At 44.0% G+C, this 22,669-nt stretch overlaps 2 protein-coding genes across 11 annotated transcripts in view; one reads left to right on the top strand and one right to left on the bottom strand.

Annotated features, from left to right (window-relative positions):
• Window positions 1-13,469, bottom strand: part of Znf664 (zinc finger protein 664) — a 33,663-nt gene extending 20,194 nt beyond the window's left edge. Inside the window, exons 1-3 of one of the 9 annotated variants that reach the window (XM_076864062.2) lie at window positions 13,381-13,460; window positions 12,356-12,473; window positions 13-125 (exon numbers count right to left, since the gene is read on the bottom strand). The gene's annotated coding sequence lies outside the window, so the exon portion shown is untranslated. Of the gene's footprint in view, window positions 1-12; window positions 126-12,355; window positions 12,474-12,935; window positions 13,062-13,380 lie in introns of those variants that run through there. The other 8 variants (XM_076862755.1, XM_076863491.1, XM_076865462.1 and 5 more) reach the window with 8 other exon arrangements.
• Window positions 13,175-22,669, top strand: part of Ccdc92 (coiled-coil domain containing 92) — a 28,293-nt gene continuing 18,798 nt past the window's right edge. Inside the window, exon 1 of one of the 2 annotated variants that reach the window (XM_076860257.1) lies at window positions 13,175-13,666. The gene's annotated coding sequence lies outside the window, so the exon portion shown is untranslated. Of the gene's footprint in view, window positions 13,667-13,968; window positions 14,136-22,669 lie in introns of those variants that run through there. The other variant, XM_076861159.1, reaches the window with a different exon arrangement.

Here is a 22,669-nt window from a genome sequence, read left to right as displayed (position 1 = left end):
GGGGAATCTTACCACAGTGACAGGAATCAGAACCCTCAAGACATTCCAGAAGAGGAGGCAGAGGCAGGGCCCACAGTGGCTGCAGGGTGCAAGAGCAGGCGACTTCCTCCAGTCTGAGGATCCTGCTGGATGGGAGAGATGCAGAGAAAAAAAGCAGGTTTACATTTTGGAGAGTTTGGGATCCCAAGGTGTTTTGAAGAACTGGCCATTATGAACAGTCTATTCACTCACAAGACAGGACAGAACCATTTACATTTGGGGTTTATATAAATGTATAGGATTCAAAGGATAGAAAACCAAAGAAGGGATGCAAACATCTGAGAAATCATGGAAAGGGAAATCCAGGCAGTCTGTGCAACTTTCAAAATATAGGAATCCTAGTATCACAACGAGCCTCCTGATGGGAATTTTATTCAAACCAAGATGTAGGTTGGTGGGTATTGGATGTCTGACTCTGACTGGCTAGAGTCCCAGGGAGCAAAAAGTCAGCAGTGTTTTTCACTGACTCTACAGGCAAGAGGAGCACTAAAGGAGACAAATGAGACAGAATGGGTTCACAGGCAGGCCTTACCATCCTTGCTGTGTGACTTTCACCTAAAAGGTCAAAATGGAATTAACAGAGATCACAAAGGCATCAAATCTTTTAAGGTAGTTGAAGGATTAAATAAGTGAATGCATCAGTACTTAAAAAAAAAATAGTGCTACCAGTACTGGGGTTGTGGCTCAGCAGTGGGGCGCTCACCTAGTACGTGCAAGGCCCTGGGTTCAATTCTCAGCGTCACATAAAAATAAATAAATAAAACAAAGGTATTGTGTCCAACTATACCTAAAAAATGAATATAAAAAAAAAACCACAATGCTACCAAATTTTAAGGGCTCAACATAGATGAGCTATCATTATCATTACTTTATTTCATCCACTACCTCCTCCTCTGCCACATTCTATGATTCAGAGTTGTTTGGGTACAGATTTCAAAGTCTATTTTTAAAGTTTGGTAATTCAATTCTTCCTTGGGAGGTACACTATATTAAGGGACCTAGGTATCAAAACTGCTGCCATGTTTACATTTGGATAGGACATTTACTTGTTTCCCTAAATGCTGTAAATCTGGGAATGGTGCTGAATCACTATATGCTATATATATAGCTCCCTGGAACTTTGGAGGACAGTAATACATAAAAGATCTGAGACACAAGTTCAAGACTAGCCCAGGGAACTTAATGAGACCCTGTTTCAAAATAAAAAGGGCCAGGGATGTAGCTCAGTGACAGAGCACTCCTATATTCAATTCCCAGTACCATTAAAAAGAATAATAATAACTCTCCAATTTGCTAAAGACTATCTGAAGTTGCTAAATCATTTGCAGTAGAAATCACTAATATGAGAGGTTTCAGACTATACTGAGCAGCCCTGAGCACAGTTAGAGAGTAAAGAGAAAGAAAATGGAAGAGTGAAAATGCTTTAAACATATTTATGGACCATTGTTTCTCTGTGGGAACAAAGGGTTATCTTAGAATAAAGCTATTAGTAGGATATATTTTAAAAGGGCAGGAATACATGTGGAAGAAGTTCAAATGGTTTTGATACTAGGCCAGGGTTTTTTCTCCTTATTGAGAATGCCAATCACGGTGCCTATGGGCATATAAACCCTACTAACGAGAACTGCCTCAGCTTTAAGGTAGGCCCAGGCCAGCAGGGGCCATATGACAATTTATGAGACCAAGACGCAAGAGCTTAGCTAAGAACTACTATGTGCTCTGAACAATAATAAAAGCAAAACAAAATCAGACTCTTTCTCTGAGGAATCTAAACAATCCTGAGAGAATGAGATGATCAGCTGTGAGATGAAGCTGAAAGGCTGTGACATACAAAAAGACTGAAGTGATCACAAGAAATCACAGAACACCAAAGTCAAAAGGAAGGAGAGCCCATCAGTAAAGAAAGGCTAAGGTAGAGAAAAAACATACAGAGTAGGAAAAAATGAGCCCAATGGTAGCAAGAGAAGAAAGAAAGAAAAGAGATGCCACAGAGACCTACTGTCCCTGGGAGAGCCTGAGGCTGCCTCTGAACTGCCCTCTTTCCTGATAGCTTCCTAGTCCACATGCATCCTTACAACAAATCCCCCCCTTTTTTAAAAAAAATTGTTTTAGTTGTTGATGGACTTTTATCTATTTATTAATTTATATGTGGTGTTGAGAATCGAACCCAATGCCTCACCCAGGCTAGGCAAGTACTCTACCACTGAGCCACAACCTCAGCCCCAAATCCCTTTTTCTCAAAGCAGTCTGAATGAATCCATTTCTTTCAACAACAACAAAGATGCCCTAACTACAACTGTTATTTTCACTCCCCCTTCGATGAAGGTTTCCCAGGAGACTCTCTGGCCCCACAAACAAGCAGGTTCCTAGCAAGTCCTCCCCTGCCAGACAAGCCTAGACATTGCCTAGGGTCTGCTTCCCAAAAGGACAGGGATATCTTATCCCCAGGCAATAGGCACAGTCCCTAGGGCCTATGAGCATCAACACCTGATGTTGTAGACTTTAAAATGAAATTTACCGGACAGAAAATGCAAATGAAAATTGCAAAATCAAGAGTTAATAAATGTCAAATAAAGTTTAACTCATATAGTTCTACAGAAGCTAACTGTATAGAAAACATGGGGAATTTTCTTAAGTTTAGTATGATATGATAAAGGTCTTCACACCAGTCCCAGGGCAGGGGCCATGTCTAGGCTAAGCTGGCCCTGTGTGACAGCACACCTTACACAGCAGGCTTCACCCCTCAACACTGAGCAGGCTGGGCTGGGTGTGGTGGTGCATGCCTGTACAGCTAGTTGAGAGACAGGGACAAGAAGATCACAAGTTGCAAGCCTGAGCAACTTAGTGAGACCCTGCAACAAAATAAGAGGAGGAAGAGGCCTGGAGATGTGACTCTGTGGTAACGTGCCCTGGGCTCAATCCCTAGAACCAGAAAACAAACAAACAAAACAAAACCTGAACAGGCTGACTTAGAAACCAACTCCCTAGTTTTTCAACCTGAAAAAAACAGGAGGTAGCAGAAAAGTTACAAAACATAGATCTTATACTCTGAGATAATGGTGTCAAAACCAAAAAGGCAATCATCTTCCTTTCTCTAGCCATGCAGACTATGCTAAGTATATGCAAAGATTCACTCTCCAGTTGTCCTCCACAGCCAGTTCCTGACCCCGGTGGCTTCAGCTGGATGCTCAGCTTCTCCATGAACACAGTCTATGTGCCTCCCATGCGCCGTTTTGATGCACCCCCACCAGTCACTTCTACAAAACTGCTCAACATGGCTTTCCCCTTGTCGAATCTCAAGGCCATTCCTCACATCCTTCTGACTCCCAGTTTATATGTCTCTGGCCCAATTCAATACATTCTCCCTTCTTCTCTGGCCTTACTCAGTGCTTTTATCATTTCTTTTATTCCTACTCCTAAATACAGGTATCCTTCAAAGGTCAGTCTTGAGTCCAGTTCTCAGCTCAACAAAGAAGATGCTAGCACGTGATGAGAAGGTCACACCCTCACATGCCAGTCTTGCCTTCTCACCTGCACCTCTGTCTGCCATCAAAAACATTTCCCATTATCCCACAGTGAATAGGAAATCCCTACTCCATCACTTGTAGAGCCCCTAGGGAAGCAATCTCTTCCCCCACCAAGTCTCCCAGGTGAGGAATGCCTCAGCCAACTCTCTCCTCCCACACCCCACACCTTTCATCTTGTTTTGTCCCTTCAGCACAATGCAAAACACTACATAAAAACCACACTTGATCCTATACCTTCTTTAGCTGCCATACTCTTCAAGACTGACTTTCCTGGTTTCTACTATTTCATTTCCTATTCACCACACCACGGACATTCCTCCCAGTACTGGCTTCCTCTTGACCCATCCAAGGGCACTTTCTGTTCTACATCTCACTGGATACTGCTGGCCACACTCTTTGTCTCCTTGTTCTACCCTCACTGCGTTCTCAGTCTGCCTGGCAAGCTCCTGGGCCCCAGCCCTTCTCTGCTTCCATCTCACATGCGAGTCTCAACTTTGGTTTTTACAAAAAAACTTCAGTGTTCCCTGTGCCTCCAGAGGGCACTCCAACACCGGCTCAGAAACTAGCTCTGGGGGTTTACACTGAGGTCTTGGAACATGAAATGATTTTTTTTTTTTTTTTTTTTTAGTTTTTTTTACATGAAATGAATTTAACAATGGATCGCTACCTCTAACTAGCTGCCATGGAAATCTGTGCAACCTGGTCTGTGCAGGTTCTCTGTTCTGTGAATCTAAGCCTCATCGCAAGGTCCTAATCCTATCATAATGACACAGTAATAAGTAATTGAATTACAGTGAACTAAGTAATCTGACATGTTTCCTGGCCAATGCTGAGTCCTCTGAAAAAGTGAAATATTCTTAACTCTAACAAGAGGAATCCTACATAAAAATTTCAAAATCTAAAATGATTCTGACAGCCCGAGGGCCATAAGGACATTTACTCTGCAGAAAAAAAGAGGGTTCCAATTCTTTCTATTAATTGTTTTACTATTAACTTAAAAGGCAGAACTTATCATCTTTGAGACAGGTCTGCTTCCTCACAAACTCTTTCCTAATACCTTGGAACATGCTGCAAAATAAGATGTGGAAATAAGCCATGACTATTTTATGAACTTGCAGGGCTATGAAAAATAAATGAGCTCTAAAAGAGCTTTACTGAATGTCTATCAGGTGACACAGCAGACACTGCCACATGCTCCAGAGTTAAAGGTACATTACTGCATTAGTTTTAGAAAGCAATACAAAACATGCCTTTTTAAAATTAAAGAATAAATGGAATGCTCCCATTATATTTCCAAATTTAAATTTCATTAAAAAAAAAACCAACTCAATTTTCTGTACAACGAGCCTGCCATCGCCATCAATTACCCTGGTGACTCTCCTGCAAAGACCTGGTGTGGCACCACTTCAAACCTGGGCTAAATGATTTCTATCTGCCAAATCTCATTTCACTCCTGCTCCCTTTTTACATCTCTGGGCCATTTAAAACAATTGCTCCTGACCATCCTTGAAACTTACTCCTAACTTCCAGGAGACCTCTTCAGCATCTTCCTGTCATTCCCTTCTGGTCAGGTTCATGAACACTAAGGGAAACTGTGTTTCACCCCACAACAGTGAACCCAAGAGCAGGAATGCAGAAGCTAAACTGAGCCATTCAGATTCTCTACTCTGATAATTCAGAATTAGGAAGTGAAAAGACTTGGTCTATGAAGAGGGCTGGTAGGAGTGACAGATTCGGGATGGCCTTCCAGAGTGACCACTCTAGGGTCACATGCAGCAGGAGGAGCAAAAGCACAGAGCAGACAGGTAGTGAATAGGAAAAGCGAGAAGACACAAGAGTACAGCCACATCAACCCTGCTGATGTCCAACCCTAATAGGTCCAACCAAGAAGGGATTCCATGCTGGGCTTGGTAGTGCACACCTATAATCCCAGCAACTCAGGAGGACTGAGGCAGGAGGATCGTGAATTCAAAGCCAGCCTCAGTAACGGCAAGGCACTAAGCAACTCAGTAAGACTCCACACCCAAATAAAATATAAAATAAGACTAGGGATGTGGCTCAGTAGTGAAGTACCCCTGGGTTCAATCCCTGGTACCATTAAAAAAACAAACAAACAAAAAAAAAAAAAACCAAAACTTTTTTTAAAAAAAGAATTCCAAGCTGTATTACTCAAAAACCCCTTACATTTCCACCATCTCAAATTGGTTTTACTTTTCAATCAAGTACTCTCCAGTCAAGGCATCCTTGTTCCTCTCTCATGAACCTCTGTTACCCTTTTTTTTTTTTTTTAAAGAGAGTGAGAGAGGAGAGAGAGAGAGAGAGAGAGAGAGAGAGAGAGAGAGAGAGAGAGAGAATTTTTTGATATTTATTTTTTAGTTATCGGCGGACACAACATCATTGTTTGTACGTGGTGCTGAGAATCGAACCCGGGCCGCACGCATGCCAGGCGAGCGTGCTACCACTTGAGCCACATCCCCAGCCCAACCTCCGTTACCTTTGCAGGCAGGTTCTTCCCTACCTTCTCTTTACTTTGTCCTTTAAGGTAAACATGCCCCAACTCTGTCTCCAGCATCTCATTCTGCTCTGTAAGCCTACCGTTTCCCAGTCGTGTGTCAAGGACAATGAACCACTCCAAAATCTCTATCCATGTGGTCACTTCCACATGGAAGGCCAGGGCACTAACCACTCTGCCTATTTCCTGGCCACCTTCCAACACTAAGAGAAATCACTCCAATTACTAGTACTCTGACAACAGAATAAATGACAGGACCACTAATGCCCCCAAAATCTCCACCATCTGTTTACAGAGGCAGCAGCCTTCCCGATGCACCACAAAGGCAATCCAAGTATCACCTATAGCCAGAGTCATGCAGTTGTGAAAGACCTCAAATACAGTGCAATCTCTGGACAGACATGCCTCAATCTTAAACAGTTTACAAATATATAATTATGTTTCAAAAAAAATTTACCACATAGTAACAATGATTCCAATAATGAGCTATATACTGCTTCCAGTCATTCATATAGCAAAATACATATATGCGTAATAAAATAATTCTTTATAAATTAACCTTCAGGAAGAAACTACATATCCTGTAAATCCTTTATAAACTCAGTATGTCTAAAACTTAATCTGTCATTTCCTCAAGAAAGCCTACTATAATCTCAACTATAGTAAGTGGGTCCTCTGCCTCTTCAACTGCCCAAGCCAGAAACCTAGAAGTAATCACTAGTAATGCTTAACCTTCCCTCCCTATCCTAAGGTCCCATGACTCTTCTTCCTGAAGTCCTTTCTTTCTTTCTTTTTTTTTTTTAAAAGAGAGAGTGAGAGAGAGGGGGGGAGAGAGAGAGAGAATTTTTTAAATATTTATTTTTTTTTTTAGTTTTGGCGGACACAACATCTTTGTATGTGGTGCTGAGGATCGAACCCGGGCCGCACGTATGCCAGGCGTTCGAGCTACTGCTTGAGCCACATCCCCAGCCCCCTGAAGTCCTTTCTAACCATGCCACTAGCTCCACTTACTTTGTCTCAGTTTTAATTCAGGCTACCACTATCTTCCTCCCCAAGTCTTACTTCCTCCTAATTCATTATCCATGCTAATGTTATTTTTCTACCCTGCTTAAAATTTTTCAATGGATCCCACTTTCAGTGTAATTTACAAATTTATCTATGTGGCTTTTATTTTATTTTATTTAGTTGTAGATGGACACAATCCCTTTATTTTATGTGGTACTGAGGATCAAACCCAGTGCCTCACACATGCTAGGCAAGTGCTCTGCCACTGAGCTACAACCGCAGCCCCTCTATGTGGCTTTGAAAAAGTGCACACATCTACTTACTGTATCTGTCCCAGATACAATAAAATTATATATAGGTTCTGTTATAAATGTAATAGATATGATCTCAATAAATATAAAAAAGCAGATTATTTAAATCACCAACTTTCTACCACCCAAAGCTCACAATTCTTAAGATTCTCATCTACTTTCTTCTAGACATGTTCCATTCACAGGTTTTTTAAAAATATTATTTTAGTTGCAGTTGGACATACTTAACCTCATACTTTATAGAAGTATCCCATTCCATAATTTTCATTCGTTTACCCGTCTATTTATGTCTATCTTGTATCTGTCAATCCTGTTGAGTACTCTTAATAGTCTAACAAATTTTCTACAAATTGTGTCTGTATATACACACACACACACCCCTTTATTTATTTTCATGTGGTGCTGAGGATCAAACCCAGCACCTCACACATACGAGGTAAGAGCCTTCTACTACTGAATGAGTGCCCCATTCATAGGTTTTACTGGAAGGTTGTTGGGACTTTTGTTTAATACATCACATATACAGCTATTTATCCTGATTTTCTCCAACTTAACACTGTCACAACTATTTAAATGTATTTGCTTCATGAACATTTTTAGTGGCTAGGGAATCAATTACCCTTAAAAATAATTCTACATCTTTTGAACGTAGCTTTTTTTTCCTATTTAAATGCTTGTTCAATGAAATAAACTGTCCTATGCTTTCCCCTAGAAGTAATCACTAGTAATGCTTTTCCAAGGATTCTTCTACACCTTTTCCTTTTTATTCAGATATAACATACATAACATTTGTATCTTACAAAAAACAGGATTAAACTTATTTTGTGGGGGCTCCATAGTATATTACAGACATCCACCCAGGCTATGTCAATACGTTCAAGACTGCCTCTCTTTTTAAAAACTATGTAATATTCCAAAGTGTAGCAGCATCAAAACTTATGGTAGTTGGTTTTTATTTTTCCTCATTACAAATGATGCCGCAATAGACTTCCTTCATATTATCTCAAATTCTCCTACAAGAATATCATGAATTCCTTTCAAGGGCTGCCCATTTATTCAGGTTAACTTTTAAATCATTTAAATAAGATTTTAATGTTCTGCCTAAAGTTTTAGTTCATTCATGCTTTGTTCTTATTATCTTCTAGTCTTGTTGCTATTGAGAACAGAATCTAACTCTTCTGAATAGTAATTACCTATTGTTCGTAAGATAGGACTTTATATATTAAAGATCATTTGCTTATTGACACAAGTATTTTCTGATTTTGTGGTAACTTAATTGTAGGGTTTTGTTTCCCTTTTCTTCTGAACTTTTAACTTTTTATGTAGTGGAATACATTTTTTTGTGTTATATTTTCTCCATTGTTTCTCACTCTCATGACACTCGTAAGATAGATTTGTTTCCTTATTTAAGTCTCCAGTTGTACAACTAACCACAAAGTCTGTGCTGAGTGTATAGGTCTCCTCCTTTCAGATGTTTGATAGGGACTTCTGTTTTCTTCAGATTTAGGGGGCACTCATACTTATCATGTGTTAGATTTCCATATAAAATAGTTTAGTTCTGGAGTGAGCGCAGGTTTCAGGGACCTATACAGATAATTTATAAAGTCAGGATGAGGGTGATGTGGTGAATATGGCTCTGTGGTGTTTAAATACTCATAAATACCCACCTCAGTACTCATAATTATTAAGTTCACCCCAAAATGGCCATCTCCAGGACATTTAAACATCACTTCCAGGAATGCGGCCTCTCTTTACATCAAAAACATTCCTTCAAGTCATTCAGGATACTTTATGACCAACTCTATGCAGACAGTATTACCTCAGTAGGCTGCATCCACATTACCTACATGCTTCACCGTTGTTTTTTTTTAATTGTTGTTGAAATGTGGCCAGAGTTCATTTTCTGTTTCTTTTGCTTTATTCTCTGCTGGGTACTTTAGATATTCAACTATGAATTTTATACGTGCACTGCAGACTCAGGCATGTTTCCCTAGTCAACAGCGTCTACAAATATTTTTCTTTTTTTTTTTTTTTAAAGAGAGAGTGAGAGAGGAGAGAGAGAGAAAGAATTTTTCAATATTTATTTTTTAGTTATCGGCGGACACAACATCTTTGTACGTGGTGCTGAGAATCGAACCCGGGCCGCACGCATGCCAGGCGAGCACGCTACCGCTTGAGCCACATCCCCAGCCCCAAATATTTCTTTTTCATTTTACATCTTTACTTCATTTGTGTTATGGCTTTGTCAAAATTTATTAAACAATGTTCTAATTTTTAACTTGATTTTCTGATAGTTTTTGTTTTAAGTGTGGACAACTGATTTCATGCTTATGTGCACTTTTTCAGTACATTTAAAAAGTATCTGTTTATTCCTACCTTTATTTAGTCCTGCCTTTTTAGAATAAGAAATGAGGGGGTTTTGTTTTTTTAAACCAAACATCTATTTTGACTAAACCATAGGTGGTAGTGTGACTTCACTATAAAGTCCAAGAAATAGGACACAACTCTAGATAGCTCTGTGAAGTAGCCTGCGTGTTCTTCCCACTTCCACACTCCACCCACACCCCCACATTCTGCATGTGGCAACTGGAGTGGTTGTTTAAAAATGCAAATCTGATTATGTCACTCCCCTGCTTAAAACCCAACCTTTCTAAAGGTTTCTCATTACGTTCTGGATAAAACACAACATCCCTAACCTGTCCTACAAGACCCTACATGATCTGGCCCCATGCCTAGCTACTCTCCCCCCTCACCCACTAGAATCTATCCACAGTTGTTCCTTCAGTTCCTGGATTGGGCAAAGTTTTTTCCCCCTTCAGGGCCTTCCCACATGCTGTTCCTCTGCCTGGAAAATTATCCCCTACATCACTTGACACTAACGGCCCACTCGCCCTTCAAACTTCAGTTTAATTTTATTTTTGCACAAGTCTTTCCTGGGTCCCCCTCCCCAATCTAAGATGCAGTACCCATTTTCATCCTCTCTCACAGCTGGTACTACCCAAGTTTCTCAGGATACCACTTTGTGAGCAGAAGTGCAGTTGTGAGATTCATTTCTGAACAGCCCTAATTTCAAAAGGGCAGGGATGAGTTGATTTTGTTGGCCACACCACAGGGGTGTGTGGGGGTGTGTGTGTGTGTGTCTGTCTGTCTATGAAAGGAAAATATCTACAAAGCCATTAATTGTGTAGCTATCAAATCATTTCATCAAAATTTAAATTGATGAAATGATGTGACAGAGCTTACAAACTCAGTAAAAAGTCATCTCTTTTTCCCTTGAAGAAGCACTAAAGCTAATCTGAGTCTGCTGCTGCCACAGGAAAACGTGTGTACAATCTACATCATCAGAAAATGTTTTTTTAACTATTACAATAGAAGTTTTATCAAGCATTTAATTTGCTAAGAACATTGATTCAGTCAACTAATTTACATGCCTCACTTTTTTTTTTTTTAAGGCATGTTAAAGCACTAGGGGGCTGGGGTTGTGAGTGCTTTAGCATGTGTGAGGGCTAGGCTCAATTCTCAGCACTGCATATATATAAATAAAATAAAGGTCCGTTGACAACTTAAAAAAAAAAAGCGCTAGGAAAAATATGATTTGCCAAATATTCTTTAAGAAATCTTTAGCATTACCAGTATTCGACAAAAATTCGTTATAGCAAAACCATAAATTAAAAAAAATCATTCAAAGTTGCCATCTCTAGTATTCTGATACAAACATCTGACAAAAAAAATCATACTGCAAATTGATAATTTTTGGATTGGAAAGGCTAATAAAACCAATTTTTGTTTACAACCTCGGGTTCTACCAAGCACTTTCCCATGGTATCACTGAACTCTGTGAAGCAGAGAGCAGTATTAACACGGGTTTATAGAAAACTGAGGATTGGAGTGAGTAATTGTCCTCTCCCAAGGTCACAGGACCTGTAAGTAGTATAGTCACGACTATCACAGAAGGGCTGGAGGCTCCCACATGTAGATTCTTAACCCAGGAACTTCCACCATAAATGTCTATTTTCTGTAATTAGCACAGAATTTCATCCTTCACTAAATTTCTCCCTTCCCTAAAACTGCATCTCACCAGAGAACCACCACCACCAAATAAAGCTATTTTTCAAGCTAAAACTTTATAGATTGTCATAATGTGGGAAACGGCTGAATAAATTACAGTACACCCAAACTACAGAACATGATGCAGCAGTTCTTAAAAATTAGTTGAAGCACATAATGCTGAAGTTGAAAGACAGTATGTTAGCTAGCTGATACTTGTTAAAACAATCAAAGATGATTCCAAGTATTTTTAAAAAGCCAGAAGGACACACAGCACACATATCCTAGTCCTTATCTGCAGAGGGTGGGGGTGATAGTCAAAGTCTTGCCATCTCTTGAGATACACCCTTGTTTACAAAGAAAATGCACTACTCTACTAATCCAAAATTAATTTTTAAATTTTAAATTAACCGGTAGGTTAAACAAGGTCACACTTCCCTGCTCTGAAAAGCTTTGCGTCTACAAAGGGATTAGGGGTCCCCTCTAAAAGAGAAGACAAAATGCATAAAAACAGTTCCATCTTGTTAAAACAATAAACTGTTTTTAAGTATCACAAAACGTTCCTTTAGAAGGCAATAGCCTGGAAATATTTTTTTCAATACCGGGACTCCTTTGTTGCGATAAGACAGCCAGTTATCAAACTAGCAGCTCGCCCGTACCGAGCAGACTCTGCTGGAGAGATTCGATTTAGTTGGTAGAGTTGGGCAAGAAAGGTCTCACAAAGGAGCTGAGTTTTGCGGGGACGCGGGGTGAGCTGGCAGGGCGACACGGCAACCTAATCCGGAAGGGAAAACGTCGGGGAGGGGGCACCGCGAGTTAACCAGAGGCAGGGGCAGGCGAGAGCTGCAGTGGGTCCCGCCGGGAGCGGCCGGCCTCCAGGCCGCGCAGGAGGGGTGCCGCCGCGGCCAGCTCACCTGGGCAGGGCCGGCCTGGCGTGGTCAAACAATGGAGGCGTCCGGCGGCGGCTGGCTCCTGCGCCGGGTGCGCGACGCGCTCTTTATCACCTGAGCGCGATGCTCCGCGGCCTGCGCGCTGCAAGCAACAACACCGCACCCTGCAGCGGGCCGCTCTGCAGCCCGGCTCCCGGCCCCGCGCGGCCATTGCCGCTCCCCGGGGACCCCCTGAAGCCGCTCCCGGCGCGACCGCACGGCCTCCGGGCCGCCGCGCTCCGCTGCCCCCGGCCCCTACAACAATGGGCCAGCCCGGGAGTCCGGCGCCCGCGGCCTCCGCCCGCCGAGCCCCGCCGCCCCCCGCGACCCCCGGCCGCCGCCCGAGGCCTCGCGCGGCCTCCCAGCCCGGCCTGCCCGAGCAGCGCCGCGCTGACCTTCCCTCCCGCGCGACCCTCAGGACCGGCGCGGCTCGAGGCCCGTCCCGAGAGATGGGTTGTTTTCCTTTTCTTCAGCCCACTCTGCAGCCCGCCAGCCCCCGGCCCCGCTCCCCGCCCCCAGCCGGGAGAGAAAATACGGAGTCCACGGCCCGGCCGCGCCAACTCACTCCAAGTGCGGGCTGTGAGCGCCCGAGGCCGCGGGCTCCGCGCGCCCACCCGCCGTTCCTCCGGGGACACCTCACAGGTGCGCCTCCGAGCCGCGCGCGCGCGCTCCGCACACCCAGACGCCTCCGGGGGACGGCGCGCGTGCGCACGCACGAGGCCGGCGAGCCCCTAGGGAGAAGGGCCGCACGCATGCGCGTCGTACAACCCGCGCCCCCGCCCCCACCGCGGCGCGAGCGCGCTCCCGCCGGCCTCCCTCGCCGCCCCCTGCCCCGGCCCGCGTTACCCAGGGCAACCGCACTGCGGCCGCACCTGAGCAAGTGCGCCTGCGTCCCACCCGCCGGACCCTCCCTTCCCCTGGGTCCTTGCCCCCGCCCTGCCTCAACAGCGGGGAGTGGGGCGTTGCCCCCTCCCCGCCGAGTGAGTACCGATTGGCTCCCCCGCCCCTACCCGCACTTGCAGCCAGCCGCCGCGCCGGCGCCGCGCCCGCCCGCCGGGTCAGAGCGGCCAGGCCTCGGCGCGGCCGGCTCCCAGGGTGCATCGCGGCGAGCGCTCGCTGGGACCGGAGAGATGCGCCGGACGGGCGGCGCCCGCTGACCTCCCCCGGCGCCGGCCGCAGGGCCCAGCCCCGCCGTCTGCCCCGCCCATGGGCCGCGGGCCCCCGCCGCCGCCGCCCGCCCGGAGGACCGCGCCGAGCCGCGGAGCCGCCTGAAGGACCGCCGCGGCCGCGCCGCAGGTGAGGCGGGGCCCGGGGCGCGCCCAGTCCAGCCCCGCTCACCTGGCGGCGCGGTGGGGACCGAGCTCACGTGCTCGGCTTTGAACTCAGCCGCCCGCAGGGGGGGTCCCCGCCCGCCCCTGGCTCGAGGGAGGAACGCCGGCTCCTCGGGGCAGGGGAGTCCCTGGCAGAGGCGGCTCCCGGGAAACCAAGCGGGGCAGAGGCCGTGGGCGGCGCCGCGACCCCGGCGCGCTGGGGAGGGCGCCCCTCGGGCTGCGGGGCGGAGCGGGAGGAGAGCGGGCCGGGCCGCGCCGCGCCGCCAGCCCGGGGCGGGATCGTGGGGCCAGGGCGCCGCATTGCAGGTGCACCGGGAGCGCCCCGGGGCCTGGCCGGGCTGGGTCCGGGATGCTGGAGGGAGGAGCCCGTCCGAATCCTCCAGGCCTGTAGAAGGGAGCTGCTTTCCTCCTGTGGACGTTCGAGACCCTCCCTAGTAAGTTGTGGTGCCTGGTGTCCTGGTAACCCTTTACGTAAGTACTCCACCTTGCAGGCCTTCTCCAAAGCTTCGGGGCGAGCTTGAGTTTTACCCTAAATTAACGGTTTTCTTGTGACTTTTGAAATGGAGCATAATGCACATATGCATAGGAGTAAGGCTTGGCTACTGAGCTGTGGTCCGCTACAGTGAATTACTCTAGTTTCTCTAACTTGCGTTTCCACACTGACCTGTGTTGAATGATTTCAAGCTTTAATATTTAGCAGTACGATCTAGTCCACTAATGCAAACGAGGTGGCCTAAGGAAAAATATAACCATGCTCAGTAATGTAGGTGGCTGCAGTCGATTTTATAACAAAATATAAACTACCAAGATGAGTGTAATACTTTAGGTTATTAAGCATTTCCAGAAACCTGTAAGAATGTTAAAGGTAGAATTGTCGTTTAAAAACTGTCAAGTTTGAAATTTATTATTTTGTTAAACGATTTTTTTTTTTTTTTTTTTTGCACATTCAAGAATTTCCCAGCGTTTTCTCGCCATTGAATTGTAAGGGGAAAAATGCTAACATTTAAAGTGACTTTTCTCTCCAGAGATGTTTTGGAATTTATGTATTTCTTTGAGCTGTTTATCTAAATAGCTGAATGTTCCAAAAAGATTTGAAAGAAGACTTTCTGGCTTGTTATCTTATATATAGTGTGCATACATTTGTATACACACTAATGAAAAACCTTAAAATATTTTTGTTGCTCTTCTGCAGCATATTATCATTTCTCAATAAGCTTAAATATATTTAAAATTTAAAAGACAATTATTTGGGTATATCAGATTTTTACTGTAACACGTTTGAATATATCAGTTTAACAAATAGTTTTTTTTTTAAATTAGATATTTATAGAGTTAACTCTTAAGGAGCAAATGAACTCTTTTACTTACAACAGCTGATTCATCTTGGGTTCTTAACTATGGTCTGTCATAAGTTGGAAAATTGATTTTAACCTTATTACCCTAATTGTCAGAATGCATTAACAGCAATACTGATGTTAATTAGAGTGCTGATGCTTTTAAGAAATACTTATAAAGCATTTTCTTATATTTCTGGCAAGAAACAAACATGGATTTTTTTCCTTTTGTCTGGAACAAGGTCAGATATAAATAGATCCTAATACTAGTGGGCACGCATGTTTATTAACTAAGATGATGTCTACTGAGTTGCATGTACTTCAAGGGCAGTGACTTGTGCCTTTATATGTTTCACACCATGCCTGCAGTAAATGAGTCAGATGGAAGGTCCGGACCACTTAGATAGGTGCTAGCTCAGACACCAGTTTTCACCTCTCCGGCTTTGATGCTTCATGCTGCAGAAAGGTTTGGGCTGGAAGTATGTCCTAATTGTTTTCAAATATTTGAAGGCCTGACATGCAGCAAAGGGACTTTATTTGCTTAGAGTGATTCCTTGGCACAGAAGAGGACAGGCAGTCCTTTGGGGAGACAGGTGTCCCACTGATAAAAACACAGAAGCTATTTGGGATAGAACTTCCAGCAGTGGAAATAGAGGCTGCTCCTTCCCAGGGGCAGGTCTTCCAGTAAGCTGATCCTTCTCTTGGCAGGAAAGGATTCTGGGTGGTATCACACAGCCTTGTGAGAGGGGCTCCCCTGGGTTCCCCTGGCAACTGGACTAGGGATTTCTGCATTTTCCCCCGAGCTCTGTGATTCTTTTTTGTTTTTTACACTGGCTTCTACACTGTGGGCATAGTGACATCTCCAGACACTTATGTGAACCCTTGGAAGAGTTTTACTGGGTTATCTGCCTGGTGTCCGAGGTGACTTCTTTTCATCGGTTGGGGCCTCCCAGATAAACAAGCACTCTCACACTCAACGGTTGTTTTAAAAGACTCTTTAATTAGAAGCGTTTTGTATTTCTTCCTTGGCCTTCATTTTCTACAATAAACATTAATCAAGAGCAAAATTGCCTTTTCTAGGAAGGCAAACAGAGGAGTCACTGTTTTAAAAGCTCTTTTTTTAAAATGAGATGATGTCAGTCATTCTTTTGAGAGTCAGCGAGCTGAAAGGGGGCATAAGTTTGTTTATTTTTTCCTTAGCTGAGAGTGTTTGGTTGTTTTGTTTTTTTTTTTAAGACATGGATTAAGAGGTGATTCTTGTGCTTGCTTTGCATTTTAGTTTCTGTTTATTTCATTACTCAACATGACTCAAGTGTCACAGTAAAAAAAAAGTCCAGTCATATCTACCTACAGTGAATGCACTAAATGTTTTTCTGGCACATCTGCATGGTTATTAAATACGCCAGCAGCTGGGGGTGAGACAAAGCAAGAAGTAGGAACCCAGGGACCTGGAAAGGGTAGGTGGGTAGGAACTTTGTTTACAGAACAAAAAGATGTACCATTGTCCCCACTGAGCCAACCTTGGGATGAATGTATTCAACAGGAATAATGGTCTCACCGTTATAGCAAAGATTAGGCTAAAGGATGTCATCTCAGTACAACGTCGAGTGGTCAGTGGGGATAAGAACCTTTGCTGTGGCGAGGAGCCAAGCACAGTCCCCTGTGCACTTCCGAGTATCCCTTCACCAGGACTAAGGGGAGTAAGCCAGTGGAGTGAGAGCATTGTCTGGCCTCTCCAATTTCAGAAATTATAGGGAAAAAGTCTGAATTAATATATACAGGTGCTTAATATTTTTAAGCCCCCTTTGAAAATACTCCCTCTCCTTTGTTCTTTAGCTGGTGAGTTTGTCTCCAGCGCTGTTGTCAGCTGAACTTGGTGTGATGAACTGAATGACACTAGTGCTCCTTGTGGGTCTGACAAGGAGCAAGCACATCACTAATTTATACTAGCCATGTGATGGGAAAAGAGATGGACATCAAGTTTGGTCAGCCAAAATTAAAATAAGAAAACTTTAGAGGGTTTTATTCTTTCAGAAAAAAAGAAATCACAGATGCTGCTTTAAATATTATTACCAGGACAACAAATGATCAAGTAAGGCAACCAGCTAGCAAGCAGCCTCTGAGAGGCCACAGGCCAGGCTTTAAAGCCTCTAGTCACAGCCTCTGAAGGCATCACATGGTTGTCTTAAAAGACTTTTGTTAATCAGAAAACTATTTACATTTTCATGCAAATCTCCACAGTGAAGAACATGGTTATTCCCAATTTACCACTGCCAGAAATGACTTCAGGAAGTGAGAAATACCTTCTCTCCTGGGGCTGAGGGAAGAGGGAATGTGCTGTCTCCCAAGGCTCGGTTTCTTTATTCCAGCTGAATTCCCAGAACTGAGCAGCAAGCTACCCTTCTTTGGCACTCAAGGAGCAAACCTGGGAAACTCAGAGCTGAGAAAGAAAACTCTAATAAATGGATAACAAGGCATGTGATACATTTTTTTCTACAATTTCTGACTTTATTGCCTCTTTAGCAACACTTAAGATATTAAATTTAGAGCTGGGTGAGGCCCATTATCCTTGGCTCCTCAGCTTCCTTCCCAGTCTGCTTCTAAGTACATCCTGTAGCCACCTTGTTTGCTGGACAGGTAGGAGAGTGTATGAGGCATTGTTTTAAGCCCACTCTCTCATGTACCATTTTGGGTTTCACTGCTACAGAGAAAGTACAATTCCCAATATTATTACAATACTGCTATACTCTGAAGTGACCATCTTTGGTGTAACATAGAATATGCATAAGAGCACTAGTTTTCCAAGAGCAAGTTCCACCTGTATCATGGCATAATTATCCTGCAATCTCTGGTTTTTTTAATGAACTAAGGGTGCTTTGACACCAAGCTACATCCCCAGCGCTTTTTATTGTTTGAGACAGGGTCTTGCTAAGTTGCTGAGGCTGATGTTAAACTTGTGATTCTCCTACCTCAGCTCCTGAGTTGCTGGGGTTACAGGCATGCACCACCACACCCAGCAGTTCCCAATCTAATTTTTCTAGTGAACTAATGATGGAGGAGGCTAGGCTCATGCCATACCCTAAATATTGAAGGAGGCTATTTTTTAAAAATAGTTTTAGTTGTGGGTGGACACAAAAACTTTGTTTATATTTTTATGTGGTACTGAGGATTGAACCCAGTGTCTCACACTGAGCTACAACTCCAGGCTGAAGGAGGTTATTTTTGAACCTCTCTCTCTCCAGCTGTCACATATCACATATCAACCCAGGTAAAAGGAATTGGTTTCTTTCTATGGCTAGTGGCACGTGAGAGCAGCTCCACTTTTTAGAAATGTTTCTGTCTAGCTGAGATTCAGGAGGCCGAGGCAGGAAGTTCACAATTTCAAGGCCAACCTTAGCAATTTGGCAAGACCCTGTCTCCAAAAAAAAAAAAAAAAAAAAAAAGCCAAAATGACTGAAATGTAGTTCAGTGGTAGAGTGCTCTTGGATATAATCTCCTATACTGAAAAAAAGAAATGTTTATGCCTTGTGCATTTATGAGAAAGATGAAATGTTTTGCTTGCTTAGTTTTCTGTTTTCTACATGGCACAGGGTAGAAGGTGTGGCCTGTCCTCTGTCTTGGATGGTCATCTTTGTCTTCTGGTTGAGCCTCTATGACCAGACAGCAGGTTCTACAAACACTGAGCAGCAGCCTCTGCTGTTCGGGCACCTGCTCGCTTGCACCCTGATGCTCTGGGGAGGGAAGGCCAGCCTTCCTGATGGGCAGGAAGGCTATGTCACCATCCTCTGCCTCTCTGCTTTGGGATAGTTCTCTAGTGAGGGTCCCTTTCCCATCAAGAAAGTGGTCAAGTTCGTTTTTGACAGATTTGCCAGCTGAGTAATCCCATGGCAGGGGGACCCAGGGCAGAGAAGACCAAGGGCAGAAGACCTGACGGGCTCTCCAGGGAGAGACAGTAAGTGGGACCAATGCAGGAGACAGGTTGGGAGCTGTCTATTCAGAAGTGTTCTTGGGTCTTGCAGAATGGCATGCAGAGCAGCTCTGGATGACCACTGACTACTTCTAGAAGGTCATTGAGTTCTTCCCATCAGCACGCTGTGGCTGGAGGGGAGAGCCTTTCTAAGTGGCCTCAGATGCCAGCTAGCCCTTACATGTTGAGTCTGAAACTCAAGTGGGAAGCAGATTAGCTTTCTCTGTGCCTCAGGGGAAACGGAGTTTCACTGGAAGTGACTAAGCAGTTGGGGACAATGACCTCCTACAGGAGGAACACACTAGAAGGGACTATGGACCTGATCGCACGAATGCTGCAACATTGTTTTGGACAGTTGAATTGAGTGTGCATTTAGCCTCACAGATTTTTGGTATGGGAATGACATCCATTGACACCTTTCCCAGGTGTCTTCCAATGATGGGCACAGGCTCATCTCACATAGTAATGTTCTGGCATTGGAGCAGTAACCATAAGGCTCACAAGCCTCTCAACCTTTTAGGTGAAAGTTCCAGACTTTGTCAAAATGCTCACTCAACACTCTGTAGGTAGGGGATCCGACCACTTCAGTCCAGTTTCAGAAATCCCAACCAGAGTGTTGTTCACAATTCCTTTTTGAGACTTGCCCACCTCTTCTGCTTCTGGTGAGGCAGTGAAGCTCGGATGGATGCACAGGGCTTTACAGCTTTATTTACAACCTTGTCTCTAAATTGTGGACTCTTGCTTTAAATAGATGCACTTAATGTGCCAAATCCAGAAATAAAAAACTTTAGTAGGAGTGTTTTGGAAGTCATGTGTCAGCCTTTGCATATGGGTACCTTCTACACACAGGGAAACTACTACAACATTCACATGAAAACCATGTTTCTTTCTTTAAATGAAGCTAATCTGAACATTTACAACCCTACTCCATAAGCTGCTCTCTGGGCTTATGGTTTCTTCCTAGAACCTGTGCTAGATAAGCAAGGCTGACCCATGGAAAATAGAGCATACCACCTCTAATGACCCCTCACATCCTTTCCTGTCTGTGTGTCCCCGGCCATGGGACACCCAGCACACACTGCCAGGTGAGGAAACCATATCCCTTGGAGCTACAAAGGGGATATTTGGCAAATGCCAAAGATGTCTGGTTGTAAAGACCCTCTCCAGAGGCCTGTTATCATGTGGGGCTTGATTGAGGACGAGAAAGCACAAGAAGGGGCTAGTCAGCCTGAGAAGGACAACTGACCATAGAGCACCTGGGTCATGCTGATCACCAAAGGACAGTTATTTCTAAAAGCCATGACTTAGCGATAAGACAGGCCCTCAAGCATCCCAAGTGCCTGCGACTGCAGTGTCTGGTCGGGGTGAGTTGGCAAGAGCGGGGTTGCTCCCTACTCCAGTAAGGGCAGCGGCCAGGAAGAGGAGCTTCTTCCTTGTTGGGGACAGACTTTGTCCCGAAGGCCAGCTTCCTGCTCTGGGGGCCACCAGGGCTTGCTCCTCGGCTGTGCAGTTTTTGTTGGTTTAGTTCAGTGACACACACACCATCCACACAGGTAGTCACACCAACAATTCATTTAAAGGGCAGTATATTATTTAGAGATTTAAATGTGTAGATTTTAAGTGTTATTGATTGATTTTGCCATCTTAATTTGAGCTTAAAAAAGCAGACGTTCAAAAGACCCAATAGATGATCCATGGGGACTGTCAAATGGTGAGGTTTGCTTCTTCCACTTGAATTTGAATTTCTTTACAATCTTTAGATAAATATATATTATTAACTAATTATCACAGTGCTCTACTAGTCCATAGAGAATAAGAGATTTTCAAAAATATAAAATGTACACTAAAAGATAACACAGTTGTTGCCACTAAGCATTGGCAGAGGAATACAGCCCCTTCAAACACAGCTCAGCTAGTGGAAGCAGAGGAAAACTTTATAGGTTTCATAATATGTAATATTGTCAGAGATTTTTTTTAAAAGCAATTTATGAAGATACTAATTTCTTAAGGTACCATCCACTTTAGTTGAATCCTCATGCTTAAATTTGCACTGGGATCATTTATGATCTGTAAAACAAGTGTAAGGAACTTAGGAAATTGCCGCTACTTTAGCCTTTGTGAAAAAATCCTGCTTTTTTGGTGCTCGTTGGTATGTGTGGGTCATCTAGAAAGCTGTCTCCGTGAGGCCAAAATGTTTTCATTTGATCATGGGGGTGTTCCAAAGTCCTCACAGAGCCTGGCTCTAAGATACTCCAAACTGCTTGCTTTATTAATAAAATGAGTTGCAAACTTAAATTGCCCCCAGAAAGGGAACCCCAACTTCACAAAGCAATGTATGAAAGGATTTTAGAGTCTGAAGAAAATGTTAATAATTTTAATTCTTTTGTGTCATTTTTTCATATTACATTGGCATATTCTCGTTCTTATTCTTAGTACAGAAGGTTTTTTTTTTTTTTAAGACAAGTTGCTTTTTTGATTTGTACCTATATCTCCAAATTTTATTTTTAAACTGGGGTTTTATAACCTGAGCAATAATTTTTACTTTGGAAGAGACCTTGTCCAAGAAGAAAATGGTTTTAAGATTACTAGTTCAACACTAATTTCTTTCGCTTCTCCATTTTATTTATGCAAATTACAAAGTTTAAATGATGTCTCTTTTTGTAAGCAGGAATCTTTGGTGACCGTAAAGCATGCACTTTCATTACTCCCAGCCTGGAAAGCTGTTCTTAAAATGCTAGTACACGTAAAATATTAGAATTTGGGGCATAATTTCATAATTTTTTTTAGGATTCTGATATTCTGTTTAACAACTGAAGTTTCCTTGCATTTGAGAAATGTCAAAGCTTCATGCAACGTCCTGGAGAATGGTAGCCCTCTGGTCAGAGCACTCCGGGGAAGTGCCACCCGGGCTGCATGCAGTAGCCTACTCCATTCCGCACACCTGCTCATCCTTTGTAATCAGAATGCTGGAGTCCTTGTCTGGGATTCCAGAGGTTGCACACACCTCTTCATCTCTCAGTTCACTTTAGTGTTTATACAGGAAAAACAAAATCTCCATCAAGAGCTGGGGAGGAAGTTCTTACCCTTCAGGCTGTTCAGGTCCACGTGCAGCCCTGTTCTTCCAAGCAAAGGCAACGCCTGTTCTGTGATCCCCACGATGAAGCAGGTGCAGCGGTGTCGTCTGCACACCTGCCTCACCAGGGCTTTCAGATACAAAAGAGAAACTCACATAGGCACCTGCACCTTCTGCCTGGTGGTTGCCTTCTTCTCCAGTATTTCTTTGAGGGGTGGAGGGGGCATAGGAGATCAAACTCGGGGGCACTCGACCACTGAGCCCTATCCCCAGCCCTATTTTGTATTTTATTTAGAGACGGGATCTCACTGAGTTGCTTAGGGCCTTGCTTTTTGCTAAGGCTGGCTTTGAGCTTGCAATCCTCCTGCCTCAGCCTCCCAAGCCGCTGGGATTACAGGCCTGCACCACTGCGCCTGGCCCTTCTCCAGTATTGGTAGCTTTCTGAAACAGGAAGAAAAGCAAACATGGCTCCATCGAGCTCTGTGCCCCCCACAGTTGACCAGCGGATCCAAGGAAAGCAGAATAAACCTCAAGTTAAAAGGGACAAAAATCTATTTCAAATGAGATTTTCTCTAGCCCAGAGCTTCTCAACTG

This window comes from Callospermophilus lateralis, chromosome 1, assembly GCF_048772815.1.
Source record: "Callospermophilus lateralis isolate mCalLat2 chromosome 1, mCalLat2.hap1, whole genome shotgun sequence".
Taxonomy (NCBI): Eukaryota; Metazoa; Chordata; class Mammalia; order Rodentia; family Sciuridae; genus Callospermophilus; species Callospermophilus lateralis.
This window is presented reverse-complemented; position numbering and strand designations above follow the sequence as displayed.